Source organism: Phyllobates terribilis, unplaced genomic scaffold, assembly GCF_046119375.1.
Source record: "Phyllobates terribilis strain yellow unplaced genomic scaffold, ASM4611937v1 Scaffold_3__8_contigs__length_932513732, whole genome shotgun sequence".
NCBI classification, from domain to species: domain Eukaryota; kingdom Metazoa; phylum Chordata; class Amphibia; order Anura; family Dendrobatidae; genus Phyllobates; species Phyllobates terribilis.
Genome location: NW_027362763.1, coordinates 444297642 through 444309183, shown reverse-complemented (window position 1 = coordinate 444309183; position 11542 = coordinate 444297642). Strand labels below are relative to the sequence as shown.

Below are 11542 nucleotides of genomic sequence, written 5' to 3'. Positions count from 1 at the left end.
ACAGTTCGAGTAGAACAACGCTCATCTCTAGTGCTGACGATGCCATTATCAGCATGACTATTCCGGTGATTTACATGCTGGAGCACATGTTAAACAGAATTCGGAGTCAGGTGGTGGCACAAGAGGAGGTGGAGGAAGTAGAGGAGGAGGAGTTGTATGCGGAAGGGCTAACATCTGCAAGGTCCAGACGGTCGGCAGCACCAAGGCGGCAGGCATGTGAGGGTGGGGGAGATGGTTTTACCAGGGCGCATGGTAGCAGCCAAACTAGTGAGGAAGGTGCAGGAGCCCAGGAAGAAGTGGAGGACGAACTGATGGAAGACTCATCAGATGAGGAAGACCTTGATCACATTTCTGTTGTGCGAGGTTGGGGGGAGAGGACAGAGGAAGGAAGCATGATTGTTACCTCGCCACCAACACAACAGGGACTTGGTGCTCCTGGATGCGCAACACACATGAGTGCCTTCTTGCTGCACTACCTGCAACATGACCCTCGAATTGTGAGAATTAGAAATAATCCTGACTACTGGGTTGCCACACTGTTAGATCCCCGGTACAAAAGTAAATTTGCAGAAATTATTCCTGCCATAGAAAGGGATGCACGCATGCAGGAGTATCAGCAGAGACTTGCAGAATCTTACATGTGCTTTTCCACAAAATACCAGTGGTGCACGTAGTGAATCTCACAGTTCCAACTTGCCAACCGTGGGACCGTCAAGTGTTCAGCACTCAAACCGTAACAGAACCACAGTATCTGCTGGTAACATCAATTTTGCGGAATCATTTCACCACTTTTTTAGCCCATCCTTTGCAAGGCCACAGGAGACAAGAAGTCTGACACATAGTCAACGCCTAGAGACGATGGTACAGGAGTATCTCCAAGTAAACATTGAAGCCACGACTGTGTCACTGGACCCTTGCTCTTTTTGGGCTTCCAATCTGGATAAATGGCCGGAGCTAGCCACTTACGCCTTGGAGATCTTGTCATGCCCCGCAGCCAGCGTTCTGTCTGAACGTGTGTTCAGCGCTGCTGGTGGTGTGCTGACAGATAAGCGCACACGGCTCTCCACTGATAATGTAGACAGACTCACGTTCATAAAGATGAACAAATCATGGATCCGAAACGACTTTTCTACCCCTGTGTCATCCTGGGGAGAGTAAAAGCTTGATGATTGGTTAAAATCACCCTACCAACCGTTTTAAGCTTTCAAATTACTAATCATGTTTATCTGTATCTTGACTGGAAAATAATTTGGGCTTTGTAGCAGTGTGCAGCACTGATCCTATTAGGCCATCTATACTAAAGCTTCACCAGATTTAAAATTAAAAATAATTTTTAGCTGCATCTAGCCCGGAAAATAATTTTGGGGCTCCGAGATGCGCAAGACACATAAGTGCCTTCTTGCTGCACTACCTGTAGCATGACCCTCATATTGTCAGAATTCGAAGTAATCATGACTACTGGGTTGCCACACTCTTAGATCCCCCAAACTTTTCGATCAACCTTTTCATTTTAATAAAGACCAAAAATATGGTCATTTTTGAAATTATTAGCATTAGCAGGTTGTTAGAAACTGAAATCAAACAGTTTTCAACTCAAAACTTTATTCTAGGTGATGTTACATTTTCACATAGGACCCCTTGTTCGAAAGGAGCTTCTGAACTCTCTCGTCCATTGAATTTGTCAGGTTTTGGATGGTTTCTGCTTCAATTGTTTTGCATGAGGACAGAATACCCTCCCAGAGCTGTTGCTTAGATGTGAACTGCCTCCCGCCATCATAGACACTCCTTTTAATGATGCTCCAAAGGTTCTGAATGGGGTAGAGGTCAGGGGAGCATGGGGGTCACACCATAAGTTTGTCCCCTTTTATGCCCATATCAGCCAGAGATGCAGATGTTTTATGTGCAGCATGAGATGGTGCATTATCATGCAGAAAAATGATCTTGCTGTGAAATACACGGTTCTTCGTCTTGAACCATGGCAGGAAGTGCTGTTTGAGAAAATCCACATACATTATGGAGTTCATCTTTAGCGCCTTCAGGGATCCTAAAGGGGCCGACAATCTCTCTCCCCATGATTCCAGCCCAAAACATTACTCCACCTCCTCCTTGTTGGCGCTGTAGCCGTGTTTGCGTGGGGTGTCCATCAACCAGCCATCCTCCACTCCATCCATCTGGACCATCGAGCGCTGCATGGCACTCATCCGTGAACAAAACAGTTTTGAAATCAGTCTTCATGTAATGTTTGGCCCACTGGAGCCGTTTCTGCTTGTGTGAAGTGGATAGAGGAGGTCGACAGGTTGGCGTATGCACAGCTGCAAACCTCTGAAGGACCCTGCATCTTGTTGTTCGGGGGACGTTGGAGGCACAAGCAGCTTCAAAAACTTGTCTGCTGCTATGACAAGGCTTTTTTGCCGCTGCTCTTTCAACCTGACGTAATTGCCTGTAGGAAAGAGTCCTCAATTTGCCCTTATCAGCACGCACACGTGTGTACTGTGAATCAGCTACATACTTCTTGATTGCCAAGACACTTCATCCTGATCATCGCACAATGTTGATTGTAGTCATGCCTTGACCTAAACACTCCACAATTTGTTGCTTCTCAGCAGCCGACACATCCTTTTTCTTTCCCATTTTGGCAGAAAATGTAGGCTGCTTAATAATGTGAGAGAGCCTTCATAAGTAGTCTTGCCTTTCATTGGACACACCTGCCAAACTATTTAGCACAGGTGTCTGCAATTGCTTACAGTGATATAAAGAGCCCTGACACACATCACCATCAATGAGTTTAACTGACAAACAAACAAATTCTTCCCTTATCACTCCTAAACACTTTTTGCATAATAATTTGGAACGCAGTGTACATGTGCTTTTCCACAAAACACCAGCGGTTCACGTAGTGAATCTTACAGTTCTAACTTGCCAACCGTGGTCTGTATGGAGTTGTTCAATAAAGGGCCCAAAATTAAGATAACATAGATGGGAGAGGTCTCTATGAATAGGAATTCCTAAGTATTTGATACCCTGTGAGGGCCAGGCAAAGGGAAAGTTGGACTGGATGGAATCCTATATGGATTTGGGGAGGGAGACATCGAGGGCCTCAGACTTCGCTGCATTGATTTTAAAATTTGACCATGTAACAAAGTGATCTATTTCAGCCATAACAGCATGGATGGATATATGTGATTGAGTGATATATACTAGGATATGATCAGCAAATAGAGAGCACTTGTACTCGGTGCCTCCCACCTCAATCCACCTAATATTGGGGTTATGGCGAATTGATGAGAGCAGGTGCTCCGTCACTAGGATGTATAAGAGAGGGGACAGAGGACATCCCTGCCTTGTCCCATTGGTGATTGTGAAAGGTGATGAAAATGTTCTGACGCACCCCCTGGGCCTTGGGACACCCGGAGCCGGACCCTTTTTGGTGGATGCTGGTGGTTGTAGTCTTCGTGGCGGCGACCCGGTTCTGTGGCTCAGGGCGGTCAAACCAGTGGCGGAACTATTTATGTGGTTTTGATGTTTAAATGTACGACTACGCCACCCGTGGATTGCGGTCAGAGTGAACCGCCGCTACAGGGCAGACCGCTGAGGCTGGTGCTGTGGGTGCAGCAGAGCGTAGCATAACTCCCCACGGGAGGAGTATAGCCTCAGGGCAGTGTATGCGGAGGATGGGGGTGATGGTGCAGGGCAGCAGCAGTAACGACACGGAGTCAGTGATGCAGTTCAGGGCCTTTACTCACAGTTCTTATTATCCAGACCACGTCTGCAGGTAATGGCTGCCCACGTCGTACTGTGCTCACCAGGTGAGGGGCTCAGACAACTCCCAGATTACTTTGGAGCACTTCACAGGACCCCCTTTGTGTGTCCTTTGTCTGGCCTTTCTTACCAACACTTCTGTCCGGCTGCCTCGGGCCTCCTCTTGGTAAACTTGGCGCCAGTTTCCCTGACCCTATGTGGTGCCTTCCTAGCGGGTGTAGCGAGGGGCTGCGCCACATAAAATGTCAGAGCCTCCGGTTTCTAGCTGAGGGTCGTTTCCTGCCTCCACTAGTTCGGGGACCGGTCTCCCCCTTTGGCCTGACCCCTCCACGCAGGTGGATTCGGGCGTGCGGTGGCGACTCGCCCGTCCGCACCCCTGGGATCCCTTCATTCCTCGTTCCTGGAGCCTTCTCCGCTCCTCTTCCTTCCTTCTCCCTCTTCCAGGCCTGGGCCTCTGTTACTAGGCCCGCCTCCGGAGCAGAGCTCATGCAGAGCCCCTGCTCCCTGCCACTTCTGCTCAGACTTCTCTGCACTGAACTAAGATGGTGCCCACCTTTTATACTCCCTTCTCAATGCACCCAGGAACTGCTTCCTCCCTGCTCCTGCACTACAGGGTTCCCCTTCCTCAGTGTTCCCTCCCCCCACTCCAGCCAGGGACAGGGACTGTCGTGCCCATCTCAGGGGCATATTGGTCGCCCTGCCCCACGGCAATGTGGTGTAATGCATGCAGGTGTCGGGTCCTGATCCACACTCCATCCTTACCTGAGAGTGAGATATCACACCTCTGGGTGAGGTGCAATACGTCTGTAGCAACCGAGCCCTCAGGGTGCTACAGTTCCATTTATCTTCAGCCTAGGTGACGTATTGTGATACAGGGCCGTGATTTTGGCTATAAAAGGGTCCCCTAGACCCCTACCCCAAGCTTTTTAAGAGAATCATATATGGCGTGCCAGGAGACTCTATGGAATGCTTTCTCAGCATCCAACGAGAGTATCTAATTACAAATTTTTAACTGCATCTAGCCCAGGAAATACTTTGTGCCTAGTAGCAGTGTCTGCTAGTCAGCGGATTATCCCGGCTGTTAAGCAAGCTACACCACCTGTAGTTTAGACACTTAATTTTTTCAAAGGAAATGCTTCGGGACCATGGGATACTTAGTGAAGAGCATCAGGAGGCACCCCAAGGCATAGGGGCTGGGACTGGCAGTAGGATGCCTTGCGGTGGACAGCCGAGCTCGATCCTTATAAAAGCTTTTTAACTGCAGCAGCTTTAGTGGACGCTACTGGAGCTGGAATTACGCGGCTGCTGGCATGAGACTTGCCCTCCAATAGATCCTTGTAAATGGATTTAAAGTGTATTCATTCAAATTAGTGAGACAATTTAAATTAAAAAGCTTAGAGCTGCCTCCACCACAGGGGGGCTTGCTCGACCCACCAGCGGACAGGCACCAGTATTGGGAGAGGGGGGCTGGCCATCAGGGTTCACCGCGGCTCTGGCACAAACCCGGCGACACGGAGGTGGCACGGGCAGGAGCGGACTGGCCGTGTCGGCTTCTCACTTTTTGGATTTTAGAAGGGCATGACATGCCTATATCTGTGTCTCCCCCTCCTTTTACTCCTCCACCTCTTTTATTTTCGCATGACTATATGTACTTGTCACTTTTCCATGTGTTAGTTATGTCTTCTGAGCAGTTTGTCAGCTTTTGGACACCTTTGAAGGTGTTTTCTATGTGTTTCTATGTGTTTTTGTTTGCCTGCCATTGGTTTTAACGGTGTTCGAAGGTGTTCGACGAACAGTTCGACGAACAGTTCGGCGAACGCACAGGTGTTCGACGAACCGAACCGAACTCGAACACTACGGGGGTGGCTCAACACTACTTATAAGTCTCCTTACACCAATTTGGTACTCTCCACAAGGAGAAATGTTGTCACTTAAACCCCCTGTAACAAGCTGCTCACCTAGCCAAATTCAATCTCCTTCTTTGCACTGATGAGGGGAAAACACCCTAACCACTTGTCTGAAAATGAAGTATCTGATTTGGCTTTTTATCTTAAGTAATGTTGCAAGGCTTGTTAATTGGTCGATATTGACTTTTAGGATTGTTACCTCGAATAGGTAGCACCAAAGTTCTTATCCTCTTCCTCTTTGAAGAAGATATTGGCATATTTACATTCCCAGGTAAGAATTGCATGGCCTATAAGGTTCCTTACACCGGCTTGTCACTTTCCACAAGTAAAAACATCCCCACTTAGACTTCACTCAAACATTCCGCTTTGCAGTGATGAGGAAAACACCCCTAAACATGTATCTGGAAATAAAGTGTCTGGTTTGGCTTTTTATACTAAGTCATGTGATAAGGTTCATAAAATTAACTCTTAGGATTGATGCTCCCAATAGGTTGCACTAGAGTTCTAATCCTTTTAGTCTCTGAAGAGGGTTACATAGGATTACATATAAATCTCCATTCCCTGGCTTGGTACTTTCCACAAGGAGAAATGTTCCTCCAGGTTCAATTTAGGTATATAGTTAATATATGAGTACTGTATAGAAAGTATTATCAGAGGAACACCAAAAGATTCCCTCAAAGGACCTAGTCACCTGTATTAATGCTAGTGATTGCTGTGATGTGAGTCACTTCTCACAGACAAGCTGTGAATCGGGATAGTCAAACAGTCCGAGATCAATAGCCAGGTGGGTGCGCCATAAACAGATGGCGTAGTTAGGTAACGGTTCGAGGTCAGAATACCCGGAAGAGAACGGATCAGAGCAAAAGGGGTAATAAAGACGGGTAGTCAATAGGAAAGTCCAGGGTCTGGCAACAAAGTATCAGAAAGTACTGAGAATACTGAGAACAAGGCACAGAGGAACAAGCCATGCAGAGCTGAAAGCTGCGACTGGCAGCTATCTGGGCCAGACAGATAAGTTAAATAGTTAAGTAATCACTGGAACAGGGAACATCTGAAAGAAGCTCAGCACCTCCCAGATTCAGATTGGTCGGCCGAGCTGTCAATCACTGCACAGACTGCTCAGCATGCCCCTGCACCAGACAGGATGACTGAACTGTCAATCGCTGCATCCTAAGACACACAAAGGGGTGGAATCGTTACAATTGCAAGATTTCACAATGACTTCACAATGGGACCCCTCTGCTATTTCAGACAGTTGAAACAGAAGAATCTTCTATTTGATCAGTTAGCTTACGTGGAAAACAATGCCCAATAGAGAAGTTCCTTAATACTATACAAATGACATTAGGACAATGCAAAAATTTGCAGTTACAATAGCAATAATTGCGAAAGAAAAAAAATATTGACATTGATCTTAAAATACGTCACAAATTTGGATTATAAAGTTGTTTGCAAGATTAATGTTTAGTTATGGTCAAGGTCAATGAGGTAATTTTATTCTCGATTGACATTTAAGAAGTTAAAGAGGGACAAAAAGTGATTTTGGAAAAGTATATGTATTTGGACATGCAGATCAAATAATAATGAAAATAGAAAGAGCACTGTTACTACTGAACAGAAGATCAAACAACTTTCATCAAACTGGTGAAGCAAGCCAGACTGTAATGTAATGTATCTAGTGCTCATGAAAGACTGGACTTTGGTGAATGATCTATCCACTATGAGCAATAACAGATCATTAACATGTAGATGAACTGGTGTGTACTGTACACATGAAAAATCGGAGAACTTGCAAAACCTTAGAATATTAATCTAAACAAAAACTATTCATTCAATACACACTTTTCTGCAAAATTTTTGCTGTCCTAGCCTTGTATCTAACAAACTCTAGGTATATAGTATATATTGTTATACTCACAGATTTTAATAGTCAAATGGGTATCCTTTTGAAATACGTTGTCCATTATACATCAGGGTTCCAATTTTTAACATAGCCATTTACAAAAATATAATCTATAACAGAAAATATCTGTTTTATAAAATGGCAGACATCTGTGCATATGTTTTGCCAGTCCAATTCCAATGGCCATTTGTGATGCGTAGTAGCCTTGCACAGTTGAAAGCTAAATAAAACCTTTTCTGAAATGTAAAGCTGAAAGCTAAAATGACAATAGATGCAATTTAACATTTGTCTAGGGGTAAAATGTGTAAGAGCATTTACAACTAAATTAAAGACGCTATTAATGATTTGCTTAGAGGCTTAATTTATAAGAATTTCATGAAAGCATTCATATTTACATATCCTTGGGCAAATATCAAAATATATAAAATACATTCAGGCAGTGTTAAAAATTAGGTAAGGCACTTCTATGTTTTCTGCAAAGATGTCTGATAAAACTTCCATCCTTCCTACAATAGCCTCTATTGCCACTTAAAGTGGATATCTCCTAAAAACAATGTGAGAAGCACGAGCCAAAAGGGAACGTTGCAGGATCTGGGCCCGGAGCAGACAGCCCTTTGTTATTGAAGTAGCATGGCTCAGTTGTTAGCACTGTTGCTCGCAGTGCTGGAGTCCTGGGTTCAAATCCTACCGAGGACAATATCTGAATGGAGTTTTTTTGTTCTTCCTGTTTTTCTATGGTTTTCCTCCCATAATCCAAAGTAAAATAAGTCACCATACTGCTTACATAAAACTTGAGCCAAATGTCAATTTCCATGAGGAGTTTTTCGATAGCGTGTAAATGAGATGTCTTAAATTCTCAGTTATTTTGCAGCTACTGTAAGATGCTGCTGACTTGGGAAATCTACAGCATATACAGTATATACCCTTCAGAATATTTTTTTTAACTTGTCAACCTTTTAAATTATTGGGGTGGCTTTGTTGACGAGACAACCCCATTAAGTCGTTAGCACAGTACACTGATGCGTGTTTATTATTTTTGTTACTCACCTGTCTCGGTAAATGCTTTGAACCTTGTTTCCTTCCACTATGGTTGGCTTACTTTGTGCTTGTCCACTCTTGGATATTGTGGCAAACTGGCAAACACCCCTGACACAAACACTCAAGGCCATTTAAGACTGGTTTGGCAGCCATGCGCTGTCTGAGTATTCAGGAAGCATTGCTTTCGGCTACCAAGTATATTGCAAATGTTTGCACTCAGGTGTCTAATCATCTCTCCAGCCAACTCCCGTCTTCTATCCAACAATCTACAACTACCTCCTTGCTCATTCCTGTGAATCCTGGTGTTTTGGCACTTTCATCTCTGCTGCTAAAGGTGTCAGTGACCAGACTCATCTCAACTAATACTGGTCCTGTTTCCGCCAATGTTTTTGAAAGTTAAATATCTGATTATTATTTGTCACTATTATTCCTCTGTGTAATCTCATTACTTACCTATTTTCCTGCTACAACTTCCAGATTGTATTTGTCTGTGCCATTAACCATCTGTGTGCTGCAACTACTGTATATTACTCTGCTATTGACCATCTGCCTGCTGCAAGTCCCAGTTGTCTGGCTGCCTTCCTGCAGCTGAAAATTCTGCTGTCTTCATCCTTGCTGATCCACATGCTGATTGTCAAGGCCTGCTCCACAGTACAATTTCCTTTCTCTGTGCTGCTCCCCCTTACCAAAGGCTTAAAGAATCCTTCTCACCCAGTGAGCCAATAACACTTTTCTCTTCATTACTACTTTTTACTGCAAAAGAAGCAGAAAGAAAAAGACGTAGATCAGATTCTCCTTATTCTTTCAGCTCATTGGCTTCTGAGATTAAAGAAACAAATAAAATACTGCAGTGTTTTATATTTTATGCTGGTGTTAAACCTAATGTGGTATAAGCCATTGATATAGGTTCCATGCATAGATTTGGATAGAATTTACTAAATTGATATTGAACTGGGGAGATGTATATGCTCCCATGCAATTTACAGAAGAAAATGAAAATATATTGATATCACTATATCCAAAATCCCAATCCTTATCATGCAGTTGTTTATGTGGATTAGATGAAGATCAACTAGATGTAATGTATATAGTTTGCAAAATTTCACACCTTTTTCTTTCTTCTCTATTATTTCTATTAAAGTTATTTTTTCTTTATGATTGATGAGTGGGTGTGTTTTGATGAGAGAGAGAGGTCATGTGCTATGAGCCCATCAAATGTTTCCCTCAGTCGTTCCCCATCATAAAGTGTCACAGTCATTCCCCCTCATAACACTGAGATTGATACACGTTCTTCTTCTCAATTTTTTTAGCTAAGGGAGAAATACTGTTATAGTTTCTCTTCCCTTGCTCCTAGTCCCTGGCTTCGGTTTGCAGGTTTTGATGACTGAGGAGGATTGTTAGTGTCTATGGAAAACCTACAGGGAAGGTAAGAAGAGATGCTAAAACAGAGGAAAACATTTTTATATGAAATATTGATTTATGAAAAAAAGTAACCATGAAATGTTCTGTCAATGTAAATATATGTGCAAAGCTAAAATGTGTAACTTGTGGGTGTACTACAATGCTATACAAGAGTATAGGACAATGATAACGAGTTGTGTATGAAATGTCAGTCTTTACAAAGCAGCTCGCTAACCTTTTGATGTTAATTTGTTATGGCAAAGGAGCATTGAAGCATTGTCAGTATGCCTGCAATATGATTCATGCACCTGCACTACTAGTACACAACCTAGGACCCTCACCATTTTATCTAGGGACTAATTCAGCCCACTGAAGAGGAAAAGCAGCAAGAACCATGCTCATATCTTGTTTAAGGTGAAGATTCCCAGCCGTATCTAAAGAGACAGCTTACATTTTTTTTAAATGAACTTCTTTATACCCATGAGAGAAAATACATCTCACACTCACCCTTTCATTGATTAAATGCCTTGACAGATAGATTCCATCCAGTAAAACTGCTAACACCCTAAATGGCCCAACAAATGAAGAAAAAAAAAATTCTATTTCCTTGCTACAAGCAGGCTGCTGCCTGTACTGTAACTCGAGAAATATATGGCATTTGTGCACAGGATATTGGGTTAGCTTGGCAAACAGTCTTTGATTTACTGTCAACTTTTTGCAGTTACATTTTTAGCAAGATCTTCAATAGCTATTTCACAATAATAAACCAATATCAGAAGACAGTGTTTTGCTGTAAAAGCTCTTGTAAACCTATTTCTCCTATCTACAGAATGGAAACCTCAATGCACAGAACAACACAAGTGACAAGAGTCTGGTAAACACAGTGTGCAACAAATGAAAATTTGCAATTTCAGCCATGGAAAACAAACCTATTCACAAATTGTGCTAGTAGACAAGAATTCTATAATATAAAGAGAAACCAATAAATTGCTCATTTTGCATCACTATACTTTACTTTAAAGTTATGCTTCACTTTTTAACCATTTCATATTTTATATTTTTTGCAAATTCATTTTATAAAATATCTTTATTATGGTTATAACTAAAAATTCCCCACTTCACTTTACTTAGTCATACCATTAAATGATAAAAATTACGTGTGACCAAAGACGTCACTAGAGGGAGCTAAATAACTTACTAACTTACCAAACTTGTATGTCTGAATATGAAAAAAATGGAGCTCCAATATTAAGGCCTTTTTCACATCTCGTTTTTATTGTTTAGTTGATACATCATTTGTACTGCTAAAAACTGTATTTAAATAAGTTTGGATTTATGTAAAATATAATGCTGAAATCTGGCCAAACAGCTCGCCATCATTAATGAAACAATAAATTCTGAATTTCACCAGCTAATTTTAATTGAAAATGTAAGGCTGTCTGTGCATGAGCTGACTATCAAGAGAAAATGGGTTACGAAGCAAGACAACAACACAAAAGGCATGTCATTCTACAAAAAATGGTTACAGAAGAAA

At 42.7% G+C, this 11542-nt stretch overlaps 1 long non-coding RNA gene across 1 annotated transcript in view; it reads right to left on the bottom strand.

The window, feature by feature from the left end:
* Positions 1–8084: 8084 nt before the first annotated feature.
* The window catches only part of LOC141258164 (uncharacterized), a 326091-nt gene continuing 322633 nt past the window's right edge, over positions 8085–11542 (bottom strand). The window contains exon 3 of the long non-coding RNA XR_012318219.1: positions 8085–9360. This is a non-coding gene — a long non-coding RNA (uncharacterized lncRNA). The remainder of the gene's footprint in view (positions 9361–11542) is intronic.